This window comes from Callithrix jacchus, chromosome 13 (genome assembly GCF_049354715.1).
Source record: "Callithrix jacchus isolate 240 chromosome 13, calJac240_pri, whole genome shotgun sequence".
Lineage (NCBI taxonomy): Eukaryota > Metazoa > Chordata > Mammalia > Primates > Cebidae > Callithrix > Callithrix jacchus.
Window position 1 is genome coordinate 79,981,176 of NC_133514.1, and position 27,953 is coordinate 80,009,128.

The window sequence follows — 27,953 nt, forward strand, 5'->3', positions numbered from 1 at the left end:
TTGTATTTTTAGTAGAGGTGGGATTTTGCCATGTTGGCCAGGATGGGCTCAAACTCCTGACCTCAGGTGATTGCCTGTAACCAGGTGTCCCGGGTTCTTGACCTCCACTGCCCCAGGAATGGGGGAAGAGGCCCTGGAGATGCGGTGGGCTTACTGTTGGTATAAATATCAAGGACCCAAAGAGTTTTGCAGAGAACATTTATTAGGCAGAGAGAGAGACAGAAGTAGAGAGAACTTCCACACTGTTGTGAGAGGGGATCCCAGAGAGGGAAATCTGCCCAGGTAGAGAGGGAAAGACAGCTCCCACATTGGAGGGCATCCGGAGAAGAAGTCTGCACAGGTAAGAGGCAGTGGGGTTTTAACTCTGAAATTATTCCCACCTCATTCATGTTCTTTTCCAATGAGAGGAGTTTTTTTAAACTTCCTCTGGAGTGATTGATCTTTGACTCTGATCCCAGATTGGTTGCTTGGGTCCACAACAGAGCCACTCCTTCCAGGGCTCTTGGTGGGCTTTCTGAACAAAGGAAGCTCACGTGGAATTTTACCTAGCCCGCTCGGGAAAGTTAGACAAAGAACTCGAGGTTCTGGATGGGGAGGTGGATGGAGGCATGGCGCTGGGAAGTTCTTGCTTTGAAACCATGCCCCTTGTGGACCCAGGAAGAGAAGTTAACATAGTCCCTCAGGCCCGCTTCAGCCTCCCAAAGTGCTGGGATTATGGATGTGAGCCACTGTGCCTGGCCTTCTTTGGTTTTTTGTTTTTTATTTGCAAGACTGTTGGATTGAAGTGGGAATGTAGAGAATAGAATCTCATATACATCAAGCACTGGCAACAAAACATTTTCCAGTTTTTATGTTATTTTCCCTTTGAATTTTCCATCTGGTTTGAAATAGTTAAATATACTCATTTCACTTTATCTTAAAAATGCTCCTTTCACTGCCTTGTTTGTATTATAAGACATAACCTTTTTTCTAGAAAGAATAGTCTGTATTCTATATTATTTTCTACTCTGTTGCATTTTTATATCAAGCATACTTGTTTATCAATATGCTTATTTGTAAATATGTCAAAGTGCAATTTGCATACAATAATATGAACCAATTTTAAGTGTATATTTCAATGAGTTTTGACAGATGTAAGATATACAAGGTTTCCTATTCATGATATACAGCATTTATGTTATTCCAAATAGTTGCCTCTAGACCTTTTACATTCTATTTCCCCCATCCCAGGCAACCATTCATATAGTTTCTATTATTATAGTTTAGTTTTACATGTTCTGGCACACTGTATAAAGGCCACACAGTATATACTCTTTTACTGTCTTTTTTCCCGATGCCTAATGGTTTGGATGAAGGGCAGTAAGATACACCTAACACAAAATGTACCTTCATAACCATTTTTAAGTGTACAGTTCAGTGGCATTAAGTACATTCACAGTGCTGTGCAAACATCTCTACTATCCATTTCTAGAACTTTTTTTTATTATCACAAACTGAAACTGTACCCATTCAATAATACCTTCTCATTCTCCTTTCCCTTTTGCACCTGTTAGCCATTATTCTGTGTGTCTCTATATAAATTTGACTAATTTAGGTAACTCATGTAAGTGAAATCATACAATGTTTGACCTCTGTGTCTGGCTTATTTTACAGCATAATATTTTTAGTTGTTTTCAAGTTGTTGTGTATTAGTGCTCATTTTTTTTTATGTTGAATAGTATTTCATTACATGGCTGTACCTTGTTTCTTTATTCTGTTAATGGTTATTTGGGTTCTTCAGGTTTTTACCTTTTACAAATGAAGCTTCCATCAACATTCATGTACAAGTCTTCCTATGAACATAATTATTTTTCTTCAGTAAATGCTCAGTTGTATGTTGTATGTTTATAACTTCATAAGAAACTTCCAAACCGCTTCCCAGCAGGACTGCGCTATTTCACATTTCCACTAACAACTTATGTGAGTTCATTATTCTGTATACTCACCAACTCTTGGTATTGTCATTTCTTTAAATTTTAGCCATTCTAATGAGTGTAGTGGTTTCTCCTTGAAGAATTAATTTGTGTTCCCCAATGACTAATATGTATATTGGTATGATAATCACATTATAATAATATGACTAATGAGTCATTCTTCCTTTGTCAAGTGTCTGTCAATTCTTTTTCCTCTTTTTTCACCCATCACATTCTCTTCTTAATATTGAGGTGTTAATAGTTCTCTATATGTTCTGTACATGAGTTGTCACATATGTGTTTTATTCTCAGTCTGCAGCTTCCTTTATAATTATTTTAATGTTTCCTCTTGGTAAAATTTTTTATCTTGACAAAGTTCAATTTATCAATTTTTTCCTTTTGTGGTCCATGCTTTTAGAGTTCTATCTATGAAATCCTACTCATCACAAATTGCAAAGATTTTTTCTATGTTAGAAAAGACTTCCTACAGAATTACGTTAGCCTCCTTGTCAAACTCAGTTGACCATATATGTATGATCTATTTCTGGACTATCTGTTTCATTCATTGATGTGTATGTCTATCCCTATGCCAACACTGCACTGACTTGATTACTTTAATTTTATATTGTCTTAAAATCAGGTAAATTCTATAGCTTTCTTCTTATTTTTGAAAATTGTTTTGACTCTTTGAGATCCTTTGCATTTCACTGTATTTTTAGAATCAGCTGGTCAGTTTCTAACAGAAAATTGTTTCCTGGAGTTTTGGTTGAATTGTATTGGACTTACAGATCAGTTTGAAGAAAATTAACATTATTGAGTCTTCCAATTTATAAAAAGTTATCTATTATTTATTTAAATGTTCTTTAATTTTTCTAGGCAGTGATATGTAATTTTCAGGTCATAGGTTTTGTTATATGTATCCTAAAGTTGTATGTGTCCTAAAGTAAATAATGTTATTTAAAATTTTATTATACATTCAGTATTCATTATTTTGATTGCTCACTTGAAAAAACAATAGAATTTTTTTTTTTTTACATATATTGGCTTGATAACCTTTTAAAATTTTTAAAAATTTTCTTGTTATAGTTGTTTTTTGGTAGAATCCTTTGGGTTTTGCACATAAAAGATGTCATCTACAAATAAAAACAGTTTTGCTCTTTTCCTTTTCAATCAATAGTTGCTTTATTTTTCTTGCCCTTTTGCATCGGGTAGGACCTCCAGTACAATGTTGAATGAAAGTGGTGAGTGGACATCCTTGCCTTTTCTTGTTGTTGATCTTAAATCTTTCACCATTATGTACAATGTAAGCTGTAGATTTTTTAGTAGATGTTCTTTATCAAATTGAGAAAATTCATTTTTGTTTCTAGTTTATTGAGAGTTTTTATCTTTAGTCTTAGAGTAGAATTTTGTCAACTTTTTTATCTTTTATTGTTGAACACGTGATTTTTATTCTTTTTTTCTATTAATGAGGTAAAGTACATTGATTGATTTTTGAATGTATAATTTACTATGTGTTCCTAGCTTAAGCCTCATTTGGTCATGTTTTGTTTTTTATTTTTATTTTTACTCTGTTGCTGAATTTGATTAGCTGTTATTTTGTTAAATATACTTGCATCATCAGAAATATGTGTAGTTTTCATGAAATGTCGTAGTATATTTTTAAATTTAATTTTTAAAATTGTAGTAAGATATACCTGAAATTTACCATTTTAACCAGTGTTTTAGTGTATAGTTCAGTAGTGGTAAGTACATTCACATTGTTATGCAACCAATCTTCAGAACTTCTTTCATTTGGTGAAAGTAAGACTCAATGTCCATTAAACAACTCCTCATTACTCCTCTCACCAGCCCCTGGTAACCACTGTCCTACTCTATAGCCATGAATTTTACCACATCATTTAAGTGAAATAGTATGTGTGTGTTTTTAATGTGGTAAAATACACATGGCATAAAATTGGTGACTGGCGACATTTAGTATATTCACAATGTTATACAACCATCACCATTTTCTAGTTCTAGAACATTTTCATCATCCTGAAGGAAAACTCTATTCACCAGTTATTCCCCATTTTCCTGCTCCCCTTGATTCTTGAACTTGAAAACAGCTTCTAATCTATTTTCTGTCTCTATGGATTTGCTGCTGACTCTGGTATTCTATATAACTGGAATCATAGAATATGGGGCCTCTTCTGTCTGGCTTCTTTCTATTAGCATAATTTCAAGGTTGGCAGAGTACTTCAGTCAAACAGTCTTGCAAATAAAAAACAAAAAAGCAAAGAAGGCCAGGGACGGTGGCTCACGTCTATAATCCCAGCACTTTGGGAGGCTGAGGCGGGCCTGAGGGACTATGTTAACTTCTCTTCCTGGGTTCACAGGGGGCATGGTTTCAAAGGCAAGAACTTCCCAGCGCCATGCCTCCATCCACCTCCCCATCCGGGAACCTCGAGTTCTTCGTCTAACTTTCCCGAGCGGGCTAGGTAAAGTTCCATGTGAGCTTCCTTTGTTCAGAAAGCCCACCAAGAGCCCTGGAAGGAGTGGCTCTGTTGTGGGCCCAAGCAGCCAATCTGGGATCAGAGTCAAAGATCTATCACTCCAGAAGGAGTTTAAAAAAAAACTCCTCTCATTGGACAAGAATATGGATGCGGTAGGAATAACTTCAAAGTTAAAACCCCATTGCCCCTTACCTGTGACTCCTTCTCCGGATGCCCTCCAATGTGGCAGCTGTCTTTCCTTCTCTACCTGTGCAGATTTCCCTCTCTGGGATCCCCTCCCACAATAGCATGGAAGCTCTTTCTACTTCTGTCTCTCTCTCTGCCTAATAAATTGTTTTCTGCAAAACTCTTTGGGGCCTTTCTCAGCTGTGTTCTTTGAAGTACAAAAGAAAAGATAGAGAAATTTAAATTATCTACCTTTTCTTTTATTGGTGGTGCTTTTTGTAATATATATAAGAAACTACTGCTCAATCAAAGGTCATGAAGATTTGCCCTCATGTTTTCTTCTAAGAATTTCATGGTTTTAGATCTTATATGTAGGACTTTGGTCCATTTTGAGTTCATTTTTGTATATGGTGAGACATAGTGTTCCAACTTTATTCTTTTGCATGTGAAAATTCATTTGTTTCACCACCACGTATTTAAGAGACCCATTTAATGGTCTTGGCATTCTTTTCAAAAATCGATTGACCAGAGGTGTACAAGTTAATTTCTGGACTCTCAGTTCTATTTCATTGACCTGTATGTCTGTCCTTATGCCATTAACGGACTGTTTTAATTAGTATAGCTTTGTAGTAAGCACTGAAATCAAGAAGTACAAGACCTCCAACTTTGTTCTTCCTTTTCAAGATTGTTTTGGGTATTTGGAGTCCCTTACATTGCCATATGAATTTTAGAATCAGCTTTTCCATTTCTGCAAAAAAGGCAGTTGGCATTTTGATAGGATTGTGTTGAATTTATCAATATCACCTTAACAATATTCAGCCTTCCAGTCTGTGAACATGGAATGTCTTTTGATATTTAGGTATTAATTTCTTTTAGTAGTAATTTATAGTTTTCAGTGTATTTATCTTTTTGGTTAAATTGATTTCTAAGTATTTTATTCTTTTTGATGCTTTTGTAAATGAGGTGGTTTTCTTAATATACTTCCAGATTGTTTGTTGCTGGTGTAGAGGACCACATATTGCTATTGTGTGTTGATCTTGTACTCTGAAACTTTGCTGAATTTGTCTATTAGCTGTAATAGTTTTATTTATTTATTTATTTATTGAAGATTCGCTAGTCTCCCCTTATCAGGGAATATGTTCCAAGACTTTCAGAGGATGTCTGAAACTGCTGATAGTACCAAATCCTATGTATTTATTTTTCCTATATATACATACCTATGATTTTAGTTTATAAGTGAGGCACAGTAAGAGATTAACTACAATAACTAATAATTAAATAGATCAATAAGAACAATATGCCAACATCACTACTCTTGTGCTGTGGAGCCATTATTTACTAAAGTAAGAGTTACTTAACCAAAAGCACTGTCATACCTCAATCTGATAACTGAGAGGGATACTATGTGACTAATACCTATGCAGTGTGAATATGCTGGCCAAAGGATGATTCATGACCCAGGCAGGACTGAGTTGGACTGCACTAGATTTCATTATTTCTCTTTCTTGCCTAAATGCTCTGCGTAGAATTTCTAGTACATTGGTGAGTGGAGTGGCAGAAGTAGGCGTCTGTCTTTTTCCTGATCTAAATGGGAAAGCTCTCAGTTTTTCATCAGTGGAGTAACATGTTAGCTGTGGGTTTTCATAAGTGCCCTTTACCATGTTAAGGAACTTTGATTCTTTTCTTAGCTTGAGTGTTTTTGTCATGAAAGGGTTTTAAATTTTGTCAGAAGCTTTTCTGCATCAATTGATATGCTCATATATTTTTTTCTGCAAAATGCTGTATTACATTGATTAATTTTCTTGTGGTGAATCATCCTTGTATTCCTGAGACAAATACCAATTGATTATGTTATAAAATCATTTAATAAGCTTTTGGATTTGGTCTGCTGGCATTTTGTTGGGGATTTTTGAATCTGTATTCATAAAGGATATTGTCTATAGTTTTCTTTTCTCATAATGTCTTTATCTGGCTTTGGCATCAGGTAATGCTGGCCTCATAACATGAATTAGAAAGTATTTCCTCCCCTTATGTTTTTTGGGAGAGTTCAAGATGGATTGCTGTTAATTCTCTAAGCGTTTGGTAGAATTAATCAGTGAAACCATCTGGTCCCAAAGGTTTTGATTATTAATTCAATCATTTTACTTGGCATAGGTCCATTCAGATTTTCTGTTTGTTCTTGAGTCAGTTTTGGTAATTTTTTAAAAGAAATTTGTCCATTTTGTCTAAGTTATCTAATATGTTGATGTGCCGTTGTTCATAGTATTCTCTCACAATACTTTTTATTTCTGTACAGCTGGTAATGTCTCCACTTTTATTTACATTATCTCTTACTTTCTTCATAAGTCTAGCTAAAAATTTGTAAATTTTGTTGATATTTTCAAAGAACCAAGTTTTGTTTTTATATATTGTATTATTTTAGTTCTCTGTCTTATATTGTAATCTTTTTTTCTTCCTTTTGCTAGCTTTTTATTTAGTTTGCTTTTTGTTTCCAGTTCCTTAAGGTATAAAGTTAAGTTACTGATTTGCGATCTCTTTTTAAATTTAATGTAGGAATTTATAGCTATAAATTTTTCTCTGAGCACTGCTTTTGCTGTATCCCATAGTTTTGATATGTTGTGTTTTTGTTTTCATTCATTTCAAGATACTATCTAATTTTCCTTGTGGTTTCTTCTTTGACCTATTGATTGTTTAAAAGTATGTGAATTTCCACATATTTACGCATTTTTTGTTTTTTCTTTTGTTCTTGATTTTGAATTCTATTCTATTATGGTGGAAAAGGTACTTTGTATGTTTTAAATCTTTTAAAATATATTGTGACTTGTATTGCCACCTAACATATGGTTTATCCTGGAGAATGTTCCGTATGCATTTGGGAATAATATGTATTTAGCTGTTACTTGGTCGAGTGTTCTGTATATATATATATGTCTTTTAGGTCTAGTTGGTTATAGTGTTGTTCAAGTCCTTTCTGATTCTTCTTCTGTCTAGATATTCTATATGTTATTGAAAATGTTATTGAATTCTCTGTTATTATAGAACTGTTTATCTTCAGCTATCTCCCTCCCCCCCTCCTTTCCCCCTCCTCTTCCCTCCCCTTTCCCCTCCCCTCTCCTTGTCCTCCCTACCCTCTCTTTGTCCTCTCCTTGTCCTCCCGTTCCCTCCCCTTGTCCTTCCCTTCCTTCCTTTTGTTCTTCCCTTCCCTTCCCTCCCCTCGTCCTTCCCTTCCCTCACCTCGTCCTTTCCTTGTCTTTCCCTTCCCTTCCCCTTCCCTGCTCCTTCTCTTCCTCCTCCTCCTCCTCCTCTTGCTTCTCCTCCTTCCCTTCTACTCCTCTTTCTCCTTCTCCTTCCCTTCTCCTTGTCTTTCCCTTCCTTTCTCCTTGTCTTTCCCTTGTCCTTCCTTCTTTTTTTCTGTATTTTTTAAGGGCAATGCCTGGCAATGTTGCCCAGGCTAGTCTTAAACCCCTGGGCACAAGCTCTCCTCCCTCCTCAGCCTCCCACAGTGTTGAGATTATAGGTTCGAGGCACTGCACTCTGCCTTCTTGTATTTTTTGCTTTGAAAAATGCTGCTCTTTATTATTCTTGTCCTTCTTTTTTTTTTTTTTAATGAGGAATCGAATCTGTTCTGCTGTCCCTAACTTTTTAAAAATAGATATGTAACTCATTAATTTTCATCTCCTTTTTTCTTTTGTAATGTATGCTTATAAAACTGTATTTCCCTCTAAATGTTTTCTTATTTCACATATTTTGATATGTAATATTTTACTATCATCTATTTAAATTTTTTCTTTAATTTCAATTTTTGACCCGTTTTATTTAAATGCTTATTTCTTAATTTGTAAACAAATTGGGGGTCTTCTGTGTATATTTGATAGCTATCTGAATTGAATTGTGAATAGAATGTGTTTTGTATGATTTTACTAGTTTGAAAAAGTCTTAGAACTTGCTTTACTAGCCTAGCATATGATCATTCTTTGAATGTATTCATATATGTTTAAAAGAATTCATGTTTTTGCTTGTTGAGGGCCTTGTTTTTTTAATATTCATTAAGTCATCTTGATTAATTGTTTTCAAATCTTTTGTTTACTTAGTGATTTTTTTAACTTACACATTTCTGAGAAAGATGTTTTAAAGTTTCCCACTGTGATTTGAGACTTGTGTATTTGTTTTAGTTTTATCAATTTTGCCTTGTGTGTTTGACTCTGTATTTATTAGTTTTGTACAATTATAATTTGCATTTTTTTCGTTGTTGTTAAATGAACCTCTGGTTACCCTGGAGATTTATAGGATGCAATCTTAACTAATCACAGTCATTGAATATTAATTGGCACTTTTAGCTTTTCTAAACAGTGTAAAAACTTTTGAATATGTGAACTACATTTTCCTTTCTTGGTATAAATTTTGTTATGTTACATGTTATAATTCCGTGCATTTACATGTATATTTAAATTTCAACTCAGCATAATACCACTGCTCTTTGTAACATTTTAAAAAAATTTTAAGCTTACAGAAAAGTTGTAAGAATATCACAGGGTGGGGGAATAGGAAACGACTGCTAATGTGTAGAAAGCTTTTTAGCAGAATGAAAATGTTTAAAATTAGATTATGGCGATGGTTACAGAACTCTGTAAAATGTACTAAAAGCCATTTAATTGGATGCTCTAAATGGGTGAACTTTATGATATGGAAAAGATATCTCAATAAAGCTGCTTTTAAAAAAAATAGTACAGAGGGTTCTCTTCCCTTCCCCTAGCTTTCTCTAATGTTAACATCTTGAATAATCATGGTAAAATTATAAAAAATTAACCTTGGTACAGTACCATTAATTACCACAGGGTTTATTCATATTTCACTAGTTTTTTTTTTTTTTTTTAACAAATATGTTCTTTTCTGTTCTTGTATTCTGTTTTGCATTCAGTTTTCATGTTTCTTTAGTCTCCTCCTGTTTGTGGCAATTCCTTAGTCTTTTCTTGCCTTCCAAGTCTTTTGAAGAGTACTATTCAGATGTTTTGTAGTATTTCCTTCAATTTGTTTTTTTCTCATGATTATATTGCTTTCTGATATGTTATATTGGGGGTGCATGAGGTTGATGTGTTGATAGGCTTATCACTGGTGGTTTTAACTTTCGTCACTTGGCTAGGGAATAGTATGCTAATTTCCTCCCCTGAAAAGTTATTATTTTTCTCTGTGTAATTAATGAATATCCTGGGGGAGATCCATTGAGACGATTCAGATATACTGTTTTGTTCTGAAACTTTTACCCACCACTATAAGCATCCATCCAAGAAACTTGGCTGCAGCTATTACAGTGATATTCTAATGGTTACTTTATACTTCCTTTATTTGTTTTTAATTTATTAATTGGAATTTATATTTAAGGATGAGCTTTCTCTTTGCCTATTTATTTCAGTATTTATTTATTTTTAATAAATATCAGACTCATGGCCATTTATTTTCTTTGTCTTTTTTTCTGTTTAGGCAGGATCTTGCTCTGTTGCCCAAGCTGAAATAATGATGTTATTATGGCTCAATACAGCCTCAACCTCCTTGGCCCAAGCAGTCCTCCCATCTTAGCTTCCCAAGTAGCTGAGACTACAGGCATGCACCATCATGCTCAATTAATTTTTTTTTTCTTTTTTAGATAGTTTCATCATGCTGCCCAGGCTGGTCTTGAACTCCTGGGCTCACACCATCTACCAGCCTCGGCCCCCAAAAAGTGCTGGGATTACAAGGCGTGAGTCACTGTGCCCAGCCCCATTCATTTTATTCCAATCCAGGACTCACAGAAACAAAAATGAAATAATATGTTACATTAAAAAAAGAAACAACCTTTTATTTTGAAATAATTGTAGATTTACCTGCAGTTGTTAGAAATAATACAGAGAAAGCCCATGTACCATTTACCCAATTTTTACCAATGGTAATGTTTTGATTACAGTACAGTATCACAGGAAATTGACATTGATAGAATCCATCGAGTACAGATTTTGCTAATTTTTCATGTATTCATTTGTGTATGTCTTTAGTTCTGTACAAATTTTTCATGTGTAGATTTGTGTACCATTGCCATAGTCAAGATACAAAACATTTTTTTTACAAGGATTATTCATGCTGTCTTTTTATAGACACAGATACTTTCTTTCCTATATGCCTTCTCTAATCTCTAGCAACCACTAATCTGCTGTCTATATTATTTTGTCATTTCAGGAAAGCTATGTAAGTGGAATCATACAGTATGTAACATTTTGTGACTGGCTTTTTTTTTTTTTTTAACTCAGCATAATTCTCTTTAGGTTCATTCATGTTGTTGCATGTATCAATAATCTGTTCCTTTTTACTGCTGACTGATATTCCGTGATATAGATATACCACGGTTTGTTTAATCATTAATCTTTTGAAGAACATTTGCATTGTTTCCAGTGTTATAAATGAAGCTGCTATGAACATTCATATGTAGGTTTTTTGTGAATATCACATTTTAATTTCTTTGGGATATTAGAACTAATGTTTAGTTTCATAAGAAACTACTGAAATATTTTACAGCATTTTACTTTCCCACCAGTAATGCAAGAGGTCTTTTTGCATTCTTGCTAACATTTATGATAATTTCTATTCTGCCTATACTGGTAGGTGCTTAGTGATATCCCATCTTGATTTTAATTTGCATTTCTCTAATGGGCATTGATGTTGGACATTGTTTCATGTGTTTATTTCTGTCTGTATTTTCTTCAGTGAAATGTCTATTCATCCCTTTTGCCCATTTCCTATTGGAATGTTTTTGTAACTGTTGAATTTTGAGAGTTCTTTATATGTTCTAGATAAAAATCCTTTATTGGATATGTACTTGGCAAATACTTATATCTAGCCTGTAGCTTGCCTTTCATCCCCCTTTACTGTGTTTTTCCTAAAATAAAAGCCTCTAATGTAACCAGATCCAGTTTATCAGTTTTTTTTCCTTTTTAATCTCATGATCCATTTTAAGTTAACTTTTGAATAACATGTAAGGTTGAGGTTCTTTTTTTTTTTTTTTCTATTTGACATACAGTTATTCCAGCACCATTTGTTGAAATCTTTTTTGCATTTTTCAGAAATTGGCGTATTCATATGGGTCTCTTTCTGGGTTCTTTTTTCTATTCCATTGATCTATGTGTCTATTTCTCTGCCAACTGCCTTGATTACTATAGCAATATAATAAGCCTTAATACTAAGTAGAAAGACTTTTCCTACTTTATTCTTCTTTTTCAAAATTATTTTAGCTCTTCTAGTCCTGTGCCTTTCCATAATAATTTTGAAGTAAGCTTGTTAATGTCTATAAAAAATTATGCTGTTACATTAATAGGTGTTACATTAAACTATAGATCAAATTTGGGAAGAATTGCTACCTTTGCTGTGTTGGGTCTGTTGATCTTGATTTCTGCAACCTTGCTGAAGTCACTTATTATTTCTAGGATTTTTGCTGTTTATTCTTTGCAATTCTTTTATGTAAACTATCATGTCATTTGCATATAGGGACAGTTTTATAACTTCCTTTCCAATGGGTGTCTCTATTACTTCTTTTTCTAAACAGCTGGTCCTAACTAGGATTTCCAGTGCTATATGAATAAGAATAATGAGAGAGGACATCATTGCTCTGTTCTTGATTTTAGGTAGAAGGCATTTAGCCTATCACCATTATTCCTAGATTTACAATATTTTTATTATGGTTGCATGCTGAATCTTGTTAAATGCTTTTTCTGTGTCAATTGATATGATCACATGAGTTTTCTTCTTTAGCCTGTTGATACGGTAGTTTACATTGATTGGTTTTTGAAAGTCGAATCAGTCTTGCATACCATAATGCCTCACTTGTTGTCATTGTTTTTATGTTTTGCAGGATTTGATTTTCTGTTAATTTTTTGGTTATTTTTATACCAAGTGGTCTGTAGTTTGTTTTTGTTTTTCCTTTTTGTACTGTCTTAGTCTGTTTTTGGTATTATAGTAACGCTAGCCTCAAAATGAGTTAGGAAGTGTGTTCCCTCTTATTGTAACTCTCTTAGATGACTGAGAGATCTGCTTCCTGTTATCTTTAATATATTCTGCCCTCCTTTTTTTTGTTGTTTAGTAATCTTGTATGTAACTAATCCTTTCATTTATGTTACTACTCCCTCTGCTGCACAGAATTCATCTTTATTTTGCTGAAAATCTGACTTCCATTTCAGTCCATCACCGTCTAATGGATGCCCTCTTCTCCTTGCTTGTACTGCAGCACGCCAGTTCAGGTTACACTCTGCCTGAATGTCCTCCTTATGCCTCTCTGGTTCTGACTCTTCATGTTTGACCATCCTCTCACTTTATGCTGCCATATTCCACACCAGGCCACTGCTTTGTGGTCATGTCCTTTACCCTTTTCTGGATCTGACTCTGCCTGTTGGTCCACTCCCTTGCATGGTTGTCCTCTTTACCTACCTTAGGCTTTATGATTACATATCAGACTGCCCCTTTTTGAGGATAACCCTGCTCTCTGCCTGGGCTCTGATGCTACACTTGGGGCTGCCCTTCTGAGTAAATGTCCTCATCCTCCTTGAGCTCTAATACCCTGTTTCAGGTTAACCTTTTGTTGGCTAATCTTCACCAGCATGTACTACCAACCCCACATAAATCTCCTCCTCCCCATACTTGGGCTCTGAATCTCCATGCTTAGTCACCGCAGTCCTTCTGCAAGAACACACACCTCACCCTACTTTGGTTCTGCCACATCATGCTAGGCTGCTTCTCTTGGATGTCCTTCTTCCCTTACTTAGGTTCTGTGGGCTGGTATTAGATCATCCCCATGTGTGGATGCCCTTATCAGCCAAGGGATGCTTGAGCCCTGACCTACCATCTCAGGAAACTCTTCTGTACAGATGTTCTCTTTATCTCACTCAGATTCTGACTCTGCTTGTCATTATGGTCTTAAGACTTAATTGTTCTGGAATAAAATGGAAAATAAATAGGAAAAAGGAAATGAAAGCTCAACTTTCAGATGAGAGAAAAGTGATCTCTTTGAGTAAAGACATTATTCCCTTGTTAATGAATAAACACATTATATTTATATACTGTTTTTCCTGATTATGTCATATAAATTAAGACAAACCCCCTGCTTCTTTGTCTTCTGCCTGTCTTGCCTGATATATTGCGTTTTTTATCAGTCAACTTTTGGATAAACAGAGAATAATAAATAAATTTTAATTGAGAATGGCTAGGAGGATGAAGTTTTAAAAGTTGTCTTAATTTATATCTTTTCAGAAAATAATAATCTGTGAGGCACAAAGGATGTTTAATTTATAGTAAAGATCAGACCAAGTAGGGGAAAAATGTCAGAAGATTTAGAAAAAGTTAGTATTCCTATCATATATTCAAGTATTATACTTAAAGAGTTTCAACTGTTACGCACATCCACTAACATTATTTTGGAGAAGTCAGAGAGTGCTTGCCACCCCAATACTGTCCTTTGACAAGCATATTTTCAGAAGGATATAGTATTTGGCAGCTCTCAACACAACATATAAAACAAATGGCACATGATATAGTTGGATATTTGTCCCTTCCCAAATCTCATACTGAAATGTGATCCCCAGTGTTGGCAGTGGGACCTGGTCGGAGGTGATCGGACCTTGGGGATGGATTTCTCATGAATAGTTTAGCACCTTCCTCTTAGTGCTGTTCTTGTGATAGTGAGTGAGTTCTCACTATCTCACTGACTCTGCTTGTCGTTATCTCACTATTTCACTCACTATCACAAGAACAAGACTAAGACTAAGGTGTTAAACCATTCATGAGAAATGAATAGTTTAGCTTTTAAACAACAACAGGATCTCATTGTTTGAAAGTCTATGGCACTTCCCTCACCATCTTGCTCCTGCTTTCGCCATGTGAAGTGTCAGTTTACCTTCTGCTGTGAGTAAAAGCTTCATGTGGCCTCCCCAAAAGCAGATGCCAGCACTGTTTTCTGTACAGCCTGCAGAACCAGGAGCCGATGAAACTCTTTTCTTACAAATTACCTGATCTCAGGTATTTCTTTGTAGCAATGCAAGAATGACCTAATACAGCATGTTTTTCATTTATAGAGTGACATGCAGTATAAAGTCAAAGTAAAAACAATAACTTCTTTTTAATGGAACAGTTGAAGTTTAAAGCATTCTTAAAAGAGCATGGCCAAGAGTGGTTTTCATGTATCTTGGAGGGTTTACTTGAAGCCCTCTCTGTGAAGTCCTCTTTAGTCAGTATCTTCACTGGAGGAATGTATGAAAGAACAAAAAGGATGCCTATATAAATGCGAATAAAAGCGAAAGTTAAAGTGAATAAAAGATATAAATAAATTTTAGAGTTGGCATAGATGGAACAATTGATTCATCCAAATAGGGTGAAAGACAGTAGTAACAAGCACAGGGTATTATGTGTCTAAGAATAAAAACAAATTAGAAATTTATGTTAAAGAAAGACTGGTTAGGCCCCATAGTCTAAAAAAGAAATCTCTGGTTCATAGTTAAATTCAGCTTGAATGTGATTCACCCATTTGTGCTACAACAGATTAAAATGTCTGGTGTGGTTTTTGATAATCTATGGATGCCTCCCGGATTATCTGTATATGCTCAGGAAACTTTTTTGCTTGTTTTAGCCACGCTAATAAAAGAATAGAATACGAATATGAGTCAGAATCTATGGGCTAATGAAAGACAGAAGCCACAAAGATAAATTAGGGCTATAGCAAATAGTTTAGCTTGTAGAAGAGAGTGCTAAGGGATGAGTTGATATATGGGTTTGAAGTAAATGAAGGGGTTTCCCTGAAGTATACAGCATTGATTTACATTTGCAGAAGGATAAGTGGAATATTGATTGATCTTTCTAGGAGTTATAAGGATAGAAAGAATTCTTTTTGTTGAAGATTGCAGAATTAAGTGACCTCAGAAAGTCTTTTTCAATAAAGTTAATGAATTGTTTGCATAGCTGGGGAAAGCCGTGTCATTTTTGGAGACTTGAAAAATGAATGGTTTTGCAAAATACTATAGTTTGTGCTGAAAGATGCTGGAAATTCTCTATATATGCATTTGCATTTTGTTACTGAGACTTTTTGAGATAGGGAGGGGCACCATGGACTACTGCACAGATTGTACTGTAGACCTGGTCATTAAAGGAAAAATGTTTCAAAGTTTTAAAACAATGATGTCCACAACTGCAATTGTTGATATATATGAGCTATGCTCTAAGAAGCCTTAAAAAAACCCTCCAGTATTTCATGTCCTACGCCCATACTGTCAAGTAATGCATTATTCCCCAGTGAATACTCGAGTACTAACTCATTTGAGGACATTTCTTTTTCAGACTCAGATACTTTGATTTTTCCCAGAGGACAGTTTGCTATTTGTACTTGACATTTCTCAGAAGAAAAATAGAAAGTGTAGCACCATTAGTTTCCCATTGTAATATGAGTAGATCATTATTATTTTGTATTTATTCTGCTCTTTATTTTTTCAAACTGATCATAACTTTTTTGTTGAAATTAAATGTACATTGATTGCAGTACAGCATGAAAATTAGAGGGCTTAATTTTTCAGAGACTCAGGTTTTTTTTTTTTTTTTTTTTTGTCTTCCCATCAGAAGCCTTTATGGATTTTATTTGGGATCGAGAAAGTAGTATACTTTATAATGGAGTACATAGAAAATTTTAAGAAATGGAACCTTCAACTTGTTTTAGGTAGAAAGGCGTTCTCTGATTTTTAGTGCAATTTACACTATAGGCAGTATGCCGAAATCCATTTTCAGGTGGACTGTTATGAGCTCTGTAAACAAAAGAGTATCTTTTGTTTTTGTAACTAGTGTACACTCAACAGTCTTTCTTCTGCTTCTACCAGACCCTGCCTCCAAAAAGAAGTTAGTTTTCTACAGCAATTTTTTTCTTTTACGTAGTATCTGGAAACATGTACAGTGTGGATAATTTTCCATGAATGTAGATAATTTCCTGTGACCTTGCTAGATCTACCCAGAATTATGCTTGGGACAAATTTAGGTTATAAAAAGCTGAAAGGCTACCACTACAGGTACATGTGATATGCAAGTATATGCTTTAGCTATTCTCAGGCAGTTTTCATGTTATCTTGTTCATGTGCATATATATGCTGATTTCTCTTTCATAGTTTACTTTTTATATGCCTGTTGTAATGAATTCAGATTTCTTAGACCTGAAATAAACAGAAGAAAGGAAGTATCATTGAGCTAAGGGAATGGAGAAGAGAAGAGGTAACCAGAAATACATATATTTATATGTATATAAGGTACTTATTTATATATATCTATATACGGCACTTATTTATATATATCTATATACGGCACTTATTTATATATATCTATATAAGGCACTTACTTAGGTTGCTGCCTCAAAATCGGAACTATGGCTTGAATTTAGGACTTTTGAGAATTGAGTGTTCTCAGATTAGTACTTTATAATTGAAAGTGTTTATTCTTACCATATTAATTTTCAGGTTTTGATTGGAAAACAATTGTTGATCCTTTGCTCTGTAATCTGATGTTTCAAAGCATTTGTGGAAGAAATAATCAGGTTTTGTCATGTAATACCGAATTTTTTAGAGTAATTGATTAATCTAAGATCCTGCATATACTTGAGTGGTGTGTTAGCTCTTGAAGAGGCCAAAACATCTGTATTCATTCCGAAGTATAACTTTTCTTCTAATTTTAATTTACTTATGGTAATATAAATATCAAAGTTATTCCATTAAAAATAAAACTAAAATAAAATAGTAGCAGATGAAGCAAAATCCCTCTTTAACAATCCATCCCTTCCTATCCTCCCCATAAATATGCTGCATGTTTGGGTGGGATTTATTTCTTTTTAACTTTATTTTGAAGTAATTTAAAACTTATGGACAGGTTCACCCAGCTTTGCATACATTTTACATTACAGAAGTACAGTGATCAAGAGTACGAAATTAACATTGACACAATATTATTGCCTAGAGTCATATCTCACCAATGTCATTTCACTAATATCACTTTTTTTGATTCAATATTCAAGATCTAAAGTTGTATTTAGTTGTCACATCTCCTTAGCCTTCTTTAATTTTTGATAGTTCTTCGGTCTTTCATAACCTTGACACTTGACACTTAAACGTCTTATGTTTTGTAGAATGTTTTTTAATACAGATTTGTGTGATGTTTTCTCTTGATTAGATTCAGATGGGTGTTAGAATGCCCCAGGGGCTCCCCACTCTTAACTGCCCACATTTGTCCTCCACCAAGCTGAAATCTTCTTATTCATTTCCAGCTGTGGCTGCCCCAGGTTAGCTGGGACTCACACCTGTCTTTTCCCTTCCCGTCAGCATGAGTCTCCTTAGATTTCTGGTTGGTTGATTGCCCTTCAACCTTAGCTCTCAATTGAAAATTGAGAAGGTGTATCTGCCCCACATGAAGGGAAGTTATGCCTAGAGGAATTTGAAACATCTGGTGCATTGTGGGTAACTGACAACAACAGTATACCTCAAATCAGCCTAATACCTGTGAGATTAACATAACTCCTACACTAAAAATCTAGCCAAAGGGTCTGCTCGTTATCAGATATAAACATTAATTTACTTCCATCTCTACCTCAGATTATGCATTTTTTTGGCAAGAAAACAACAGAAGTGATGTGCCTTTTCAATATGTTATATCAGGGGCTACCTGAAATTGACATGTCTTTTTGCTGATGATGTTAAACTTGATTACCTGATTAAGGTGGTGACTGCAGGTTTCTCCACTGTGAAATTATTTTTTTTATAATTAATAATATAGTTCTGTGGATTATAATCTAATACTGTTATCTATTTTGTTGCTAAAATTGTTCCAGCTTTGGAAATTGGAAATGTTAGGATCATAAGAGTGCAAACAAATGAATAGGTAAGCAAGTAGGTAGTTATGTGTAAATAATTATGTAGGTTTGTCTAAGTAAAAGAACAGTGCTCCCAGTATTACAATTTTAAAAAAAGGTGGAACAGACTGCAAGCCCAGGACATTTCTTGAAACAATCAGAGAGCTAAGGTTGAAGGGCAACCAACTAGCTAGAAATTTAAGGAGACTTATGCTGACAGGGAAAGGCAAGTGTGAGTCCCAGCTAAACTGTAGCAGATACAACTGGAAATGGGTAAGATTTCAGCGTGGTGGAGGGCCACATGTGGTGAGTAAAAGTGGTGAACCCTTTGGGCAGCAAATATGGGAGAGCTTGCTCTCTTGCAGGCTTTTTTTCCTTAGGCGCCACTTGGTGAGAGCCCTCATAAAGCATTCCTCTTGGTCCAGGCCTAGGGGAGGGGAACAGTAGTTGCCATGGAAAGAAGCAAAGTACTTCCTGAGTCCTTCTCCTATATCTGCCCTATGTAACGAAAAACATAACTTCAGAAAGACGAGCAACATAAACTATTGTTTTTAGGATACTGGTAAAAACCACTGGGTCGGGGTGGGGCTAGGTGGAGGGTCCAGGGGGAGGCAAAAAATAACCTGTGGGGAGGGCAGAATTACATGCTAGTCAAAAAACTATGGAAGAGAGACAGGAACACTTCTAAGACCCAGGCATATGGAGTGTGATTAGCACAGTCCTGATTAGAATAACAAAAAATATCACCCCAACCCAGACCCCACCATCAGACTAACACGTATCTAATAAAAGTTGTAGTTAAATACTGATGAGAAACTCATTGGAAGTACCCTTTAAGAGGGAACTCATAAAGCTGAACATGGAGCAGACCTTGAGAAGGAATATCTGGCCCACCTGAAAGGAAGTTATGCCCGAAGGAATTTAAAACCTGTGGTGTACTGTGTGTAACTATGGCAACATTAAACCTCAAACCAGCCTAACATCTGTTAAATTAACATAACCCCTACACTAGAAACCAAGCCAAAGGAAAATTCTGCCTATTACCAAGTATAGAAATTATTTACTTCGTTCTCTACTTCCTACCCAAGATGTTCAGATAGTTAAATATGAGACATGAAAAGGTAGAGAAAACGACATGCACCTAAAGAGACAGGGCAACAGACACTGGTGCAGTTATGGCACAGATGTTGGAACAATCTGATGAGAAATTTAACTGATTAACGTGATAAAATCTGTATTAGTTGTTTATGGCTGCCTATTACATTGTCACATTTAGCAAAACCCTGGTAAGCTTCTTGGAGGCCCTCTTGTTTGATTGAAAGGATTTGTGAGGCACAACCTTAATATCTTTAAAGTGCCTTTTGTGTGACTATATTAAGGCATCAACTTTGATCTTTCTGAGGTCTCAAGGAAAGATTCACCCTTGGTTTTATCTCTAGAGCATGTTTATCCAGGTATTCTCCTAGATTTGGAATTTTCTCAGAAGATATTTCTTAATTTTAGCATGTTTTTTCACTATGGGCAAGCTGAGTATAAATCCTGGCTTATTTTGGTTTAATAATCTTTCCTTCAATTTGTCTCTTTCTTTCAGTTTACTGTAAGCACCAAAAAGAAACCAGGTGGTACCTTTAGCAAGTACTTGGAAATCTCTTTAGATAAATCAGTCACCCAGATCATTTGGCACATTTCCTACTCTACACATTATTAAACATAATAGTGTTGGTAACCATTCTGCTACAACATGCAATGATTACCCTTACTGCAATTTTCAGAAACATGTTCTTTAGGCCTTCTTCAGTTCATTGTTTCCAAGGTCTCTCCTCATGGTAACTTACAACATGGCAGCTGGCTTCCAACACAGTAAGCAAGAGTAAACAAGACAGTAGTCCCTATCTTTTTGTAATCTAGTATCAGATGTTACATCTCATTAATTTTGAAAGTCACTAAATCCAGTCTATACTTGAGGATAGGGTATTAAATGAGGACATGAATACCAGGAAACAAGGATTACTGGTTTGTATTGGAGAGGCTGCCTACCACAATAACTGATTTTCCTTAATTTGCTTGTTTTAATATATTTTCTAAGATTCCTTAATATTTTCTTTTTTAAAAAATTTTTAATTTTTTATTCTTTATTATACTTTAAGTTCTGGGATACAGGTACAGAACATGTAGGTTTGTTACATAAGTATGCATGTGCCATGGTGGTTTGCTGCACCCATCAACCCACCACTCACCGTAAGTATTTCTCCTAATGCTATCCCTCCCTTTGCTCCCCATCCCCTGACAGACCCTAGTGTGTGATGTTCCCCTCCCTGTGTCCATGTGTTCTCATTGTTCATCTCCCACTTATAAGTGAGAACATGTGGTGTTTGGTTTTCTGTTTCTTTGTTAGTTTGCTAAGAATGATGGTTTCCTGCTTTATCCATGTCCCTGCAAAGGACATGAACTCATCCTTTTTTATGGCTGCATAGTAATCCATGGTGTAAATAATTAAATATCTGATCAGCTTTCAGTACTGTATTTCATGCTAATTTTTATCCTTTGTTTCTTGAAAAATGTATTTTATTCTTAGGGTTTTTAAAACAGTACGTACTTTGATCAGTTTTGTTTGTATCTAATCTTTTTTCTGTATTTAAATTCAATTTTGTTATTTCCATTTTAATACCGATTCTATCATATTAATTGTAAAGAAATTCATGCATTTTCCTTTTGATCTCCAAATTTGTATTTCACTTAGAGTTTTTAACTACTTAAACTTTATTTAAAGGGGAAAAAAAAGGTTGTTACTTAGTAGAAATAAAGTATTTAATTAATTTTTTTTTTTTTTTTTGAGACAGAGTTTTGCTCTTGTGTCCCAGACTGGAGTGCAATGTCACGATCTCGGCTCACTGCAACCTCTACCTCCCAGGTTCAGGTGATTCTCCTAACTCAGCCTCCTGAGTAGCTGGGCTTATGGGCATGAAACACCATGCCTGGCTAATTTTGTATTTTTCGTAGAGACGGGGTTTCTCCAATGTCAGGCTGGTCTCAAACTCCTAATGTCAGTTGACTTGCCTGCCTCGGCCTCCCAAATTGTTGGGATTACAGGCGTGAGCCAGTGTGCCCAGCCTGTAATTCAGTTTTTTATACAGCATATTCACAGTTTGGACTCATGACCACAATCAGTTTTAGTGCATTTTCATCACGCCGGAATGAAACTCTATGCACATTAGCACTCACTGCCCACTCGCCACCAATCCTTCTTAGCCCCTGGCAATCACTGCTCTAATTTCTGTCTCAGTAAATTTGCCTTTTCTAGACATCTCATATAAATGGAATCATATATTTGATCTTTTAAAACTAGTTTTTAAAACTCAGCATAATGATTTCAATGTTTATTCATATCGTAGGTAGCATGTATTAGTGCCTAATTTCTCTATTGCTAAATAACAATCCATTTTATAGACAATATCACATTTTGGTTATCTGTTCATCCATTGATAGATGTCAGGTTGTTGTACTTTATTATGAACAATACTGCTATAAATATATATGTACAAGTTTTTATGTGGACATATGTTTTTATTGCTCTTGAATATCTACCCAGGAGTAGAATTGCTCGGTTGTATTGTAACTCCTTAACTTTTTGAGGAACTGCCATACTTAAAGTGATTGTGCTATTTTATGTTCCTACCAGCACTGTACGAGGGTTTTCGTTTTTCTGCGGCTTTGTCAACATTTGTTATTATCTGTCTTTTTGATTATAGTTGTCTCAGTAGGTACGAAGTGGTATCTAATTGTGGGTTTGATTTGGATTTACCTAATGGCTAATGATGATGAACGTATTTTTATGTGCTTTTTGGCCATTTGTGTTTCTACTTTGAAGAAATGTCTGTTTATATCCTTTTTGATGGGTTTTTCTATTGCTGAGTTTTTTACAGGCTTTATCTATTTCATATACAAATCCCTTATTAGATATATTATTTGCAGATATTCTGTCCCATTCTTTGCATTGCTTTTTTATTTTTTTGATGTCATTTGAAGCATAAAAGTTTTTAATTTTTATGAAGTTAAATTTATTTTTCTTTTGTTGCTTTTGTCGTTAGTGTCATATCTAAGAAACCATTGTCTAATACAAGGTCTCAAAGATTTATGCCTTGTTTCTTCTAAGAGTTTATTGTTTTAGATTTTACATTTTGGTCTTTTGCTAATTTTGAGTTAATTTTTGTATATAGTGTGATGTACGGGTCCAACTTTATTTCTTTACATGTAGATATCAAGTTACCTCAGCACTTTTTTTTTAAGATTTTTCTTTTTTCTTCAGTTTTTTTGTATCTTCATTGAAAATCATTTTACTGGAAATATGAAGGTTTATTTCAGTTCTGTTCCACTGATCCATATGTTAGTCTTCATGCCAGTATCACACTGTTTTTGATTGCTGTAGTGTATACTAAGTTTTGAAATTGGGAATTGCAAATTTTCTGTGTTTTCCCTTCTTCAAGAGTATTTTGGGTTTATGTGTTTGTTTCATTTCCATATTAATTTTAGGATCACTTTCTGTGGAGAAGCCAGTTGAGATTTTTATACTTAGTCTGTGCATCAACTTTGAAACTACTGTTTTTAACAATGTTGTCTTCCAATAATGAATATGGTTTTTATTTAATTAGGTCTTAATTTATTTCAACATCATTTAGTTACTCTCAGGTATGATTTTTCTTCCTTTGAACAAAACTTAATTTGTTCCTTTGTATCTTATTCTTGATGAAATTGTAAATAGAATTGTTTCCTTAATTTCATTTTGGGGTTATTTACTGCTAGAATATGAATATACAATTGATTTTTGTACATTTTTCTGGGATTCTGTAACCTTGCCAAGTTCCTTAGTTTGTTCTGATAGCTTTTTAGTGAATTTCCTAGATTTTTCTATGCACAGTCATGTTATATGAAATAGAGATGATTTTATTTCTTCCTTTGGAATTTGGATGTCTTCCCTTTTTTCTCCTAACTTGTTAAAAATTGTTCATTATTTTCTTTAATTATTTGACTATCACTGTAGCACTGTATCAGATTGAAACGATGATGGCAGATATCCTTGTTTTGTTCCTGAACATGGAGGAACACATTCAATCTTTCACTGTTAAGAGGACGTTAGGTGTAGGTTTTCATAGATGGCTTTTATCAGGTTAAGGAGATTCCCTTCTCTTCATCTTTATTGGGTTTTTCAAAATTATGAATTGATATTGGATTTTTTTCAAATGCTTTTTCACATCTATTCAAATGATCATGTGATTTTTGTCTTTTAGTCTATTGACATAATATTACATTAATTGACTTTTGGATATTAAACCAACTTTGCATTCTTGGGATAAATCCCAATTGGTAATCATGTAGAGTTATTTTTATATATCTGCATTCTGTTTGCTAGTATTTTGTTGAGGATTTTTATGTCTATATTCATAAGAGATATTGGTTTGTAGTTCGTAGAGCCCTTTTAGACATATATTGCTGTGTCTGTGATTCCTGAAAGCACTTATGTTCCTTTAGCAGTACATTTTAAGTAACAGCAAAATATTAAAATTTGTAAAGAGGGAGTTAAACTGATTTCATTGAAATATTTCTTTGTAATGAGAAATTCCTTCTTTTTTATCAATGCAATTACCTTTGCTTAAAAACAATATATGAGTTTTTGCTATCTGCTAGGCATACTCTGAAATCTGTTCTGTCCTTTTCCAGTCTTGCCCACTAAGTTGCTCATCATAATTTGCAAAATACATTGAGCATACCCAGCTCCCAAATGGTAGATATTAAAGAGGGAAGGAACTTGTTTGACTATTAGGTTAGCTAGAATTCGCTTTGAGATAGGTTTACTGACTTGTCATTGCCTTTCACATTCATGTAAAAGTACCAATTTCTGGAATATTTGGAAGAAAGAATATCAGGTATATGCAAAGGCATAAAAGAAATCCATTTCTTGTTTTATTTAAAAATTGGTTTTATTAAAAATAATTAGTTTATATTAATGAACTAATTATTAAAATGAGTTTTATTAAAAATTAGTTTTATTTAAAAATTTAGAATAGGTGAGTATGGCAAAACTCTTTATATTAAAATAGGATTGTTTTGTTGAGAGGAATACAAAATGTGCATGAATGTTTAAGGTAAAGCATAAGACTTCAAATAAATTTAGTACTTTTGGTATGATTTTCAGCCCTACCACCGAATTCTTCAGAGTATGAATTCTTCTACCTATTAGATAAGAGTACATTTCATGGAAGTTTTTGAAAAGTACTCTAAGGTATTACCAACAATGATGATTTCTTTATGTCCAGGTTATTGCCTTGTAAATAATTAACAAATCAACACTGTACATCTCCTTCTGTCTGGAAGGAGGTGTATTTTATCCTGTTAGTCAGATAGTTCCCTTTTATGTATTTAGATTTTCATTGTGTTAACTTGGTTTTTGCTGTACAGTATTCTCCCTTATTTGCAGGAGATATGTTCCAAGCCCCCCAGTGGATACCTAAAACCCTGTATATATGATGCTTTTTCCTATATGTACATACCTATAATAAAATTTAATTTATAAGTTAGGTATAGTAAGAGATTAACAACAGTAACTACTAATAAATAGAATGAATGTAACATTGTACTGTAGTGAAAGTAACATAAGTATTACTTGGACACTAGCACTGTGGTACCTCAGCAGTCTGTCTGATAACCCAGATGCTACTGAGTGACTCACAGGCAGAAATTGTACACAGTGTGGATATGCTGGACAAGGGGATGATTCACGTTCCTGGTGGGACAGAGAGGGCTGGCGTGAGATTTCATCATGTTTCTAAGAAGGGTTCATAGTTTAAAACTTAAAAATTATTTATTTCTGCAATTTGCCGTTTAATGTTTTTGAACCACTGTTGACATCAGGTAACAGAAATCATAGAAAGTGAAACTCTGGAGAAGTTAGGACTAACTATTGTTCTCTAAAACGAGATAGAGAATTAGGTCTTTTTATTTTACTTTGTGGCCTGAGAATACTTAGATGAAAAATATAGATCATGATACCAAATATCTTCTTGTTACATATACTTCACTGGAAATTCTGTTGAACATAAGAAGACAGATTTCATAATGAATATCAAATCTTGAGGTTGCTTTATTGGCAGCTCCTCTGCATTTACGATCTGTATTAATATACTTGCTCATATTATATATGCTAATGGGCCACAAAAAAACCATGCATATCTTTAGATAGGCTTATAGAAAAAATGTTGCTCTTTGTTCTTAATACAGCTTGTTAATTTTATAACCTTCCAGGGCTTAATAATTGCCAAAGGATAGTTGAATCATAGTAGCATAACAGAAAAGATTAAAAAGAAAAAGCACTGGTTAATAACATAGCAACAGATATTTCAAGCCTACCCCGAAAACTAAATTTAGAAAAGAATGATTTTGTCTGGATAAAATATATTTAGGGAAAAGCTCATCACAGACTCTGACATAGGAATTTCTTACCTGGCTGGGCTCTAGAGATAATCTATGCATTTAGATTAATGTTAAGGTAAACCTGCAATCTGCTTTTCTGTTACTGTTTTCTATGATCATGGAGCATTGTCTGTTGAAGAAACACATCTTTGGGACATTCTTCCATCTATATATAGCTTTTATGAATGGGATTGAAACTATAGAAATCCATTTTTTAGATCCCTTTTGGATACTCTATACTAAATAAAATGATTGTGATTACTTTTTCCTTTAGTATATATTCACTAAATACCTTTTAATAAATAAAATAAATGTTTCCATATCTACTTATGGATTTTTCTCTCTCATTGTGTCTTCAAGATTTTACCAGTCTACACTGGGAGAGATTTTGCTGTGTATATTCTCACCTTGATAGTGTTTATTCTTTCCTCACACAGATTTGGTATCCCTAATACAAACATTTGAAATCTGAAATTCTTCAAAATTAGAAATTTTGTGAGCACTACCATGTTACTAAAAGTGGAAAATTTTACACCACAGCTCATGTGACAGGGCACAGTCAAAACACAGGCATACAGCTACAGTTTACTTAGTGTACCTCCACAAGGGAGAAACCCTCCCCAAACCCCTGTAGTTGTGATAGAGCAGTTTTGAGCATGCCCAAATTCTCCTACACCAGCAATCCTCCAGAGGTACCTGAGCAGGCTGGACATGCCAACAGCAGGACCCTCACAGTACCCCACATGGGAACAAGACCTCCTTGCATTATTCACTGTTTGCTTATTCCGTGCTTCATGATTTAAAGATATTGTTTAAAATGTTAAAAAAGTTCTGCATGATACCCATAGGGTATTATCAATATTCCCAAATTGGAAACTAGCTGAAATCTGAAACACTTCTGGTCCCAAGCATTTAGATAAGGACTACTAAACCTGTATGTAGCATCACTCATTTTTTTTGTTTTATATATCATCCTACAGATTCGTCACTTCCTTTGTTTTGCATTTCTGTAGTCTCATGCCAAATTTCACATCTTTACTTTTAATATTTCCCTAATCTACTTATTACTCTGTCATCCTGTCGGCATAGCTTTTGCCTTAATCATAGTATTGTATGTCTTGTTCTATGGCCAAATGTTTGATAAATTTTTTCTTCTTTACAAATGTTTTCCATATTTATAAAGGATATATATCCAATATCAAGATATCTATGATGTAGTAAAAGAAATTCTGGAACTTCAGTGGAAAAGGATTTTTAAAATTGTCTAGTCTAGCCTTTTTCTTTTTTAGTGAGATGAATGATACCCAGAGAGATAAGCAGACTTTGTCAAAGTTACTTTGAAAGATGTTATTGTAAGTGGACTTGAGTGTAATAACAGGAAAAGGGAAGGTATTGTAAAGAGATGGAAATAAGGGAAGCAGGGTAACCTGATAACAGACTATAAATTCTCTTTATATATTTGCTTAGTTGTCCGAATTCTTTGTGAATATATCAGTCTTTGAGATTACCCTCTTTGAAAGAAGGGCCTGGATCCCATTCATAGGCCTAGTGATATGCTAAACATAAATAATACATAGGCCAGGGAAAATGACTTGAATGACATGATGAACAAGAAGAAATAAACCTATTTATTGAGCATTACTGAGTGGTTTGTGGTTTCACACAAATTATTTCAAAGACAAGATACAATCAACTCTTGAACATTCATGAGTCCAATTTTTAGTTATTTCATTGATTTTAGTATCTTTACCAGAGGGCAGGAAAGAAGGAAAACCTGTGAAATTCATGTTGTGCAGAAGTTGTTTGAGTAGAGTAGGGTTCTGGGCAAAAGTAAATTTAGTAGCTCAAAGGAAAGGTTTAGATTCTCTGTGTGTTTCACTTACACCTATTCCTATTTTAGGATAAGTGCAATCTATGAGCTGTGGAGAAGTAAGTACCAGTAACAGAGAAATTTGGGGTTAATGTATCTGCACACAGAGTAGAGTGAAAATTAGCGTTGTC

General features: G+C 34.5%; 1 protein-coding gene across 13 annotated transcripts in view; it reads left to right on the forward strand.

The window, feature by feature from the left end:
- The window catches only part of KIAA1328 (KIAA1328 ortholog), a 367,625-nt gene that overhangs the window by 16,100 nt on the left and 323,572 nt on the right, over window positions 1-27,953 (forward strand). The gene's annotated exons all lie outside the window — the stretch shown is intronic.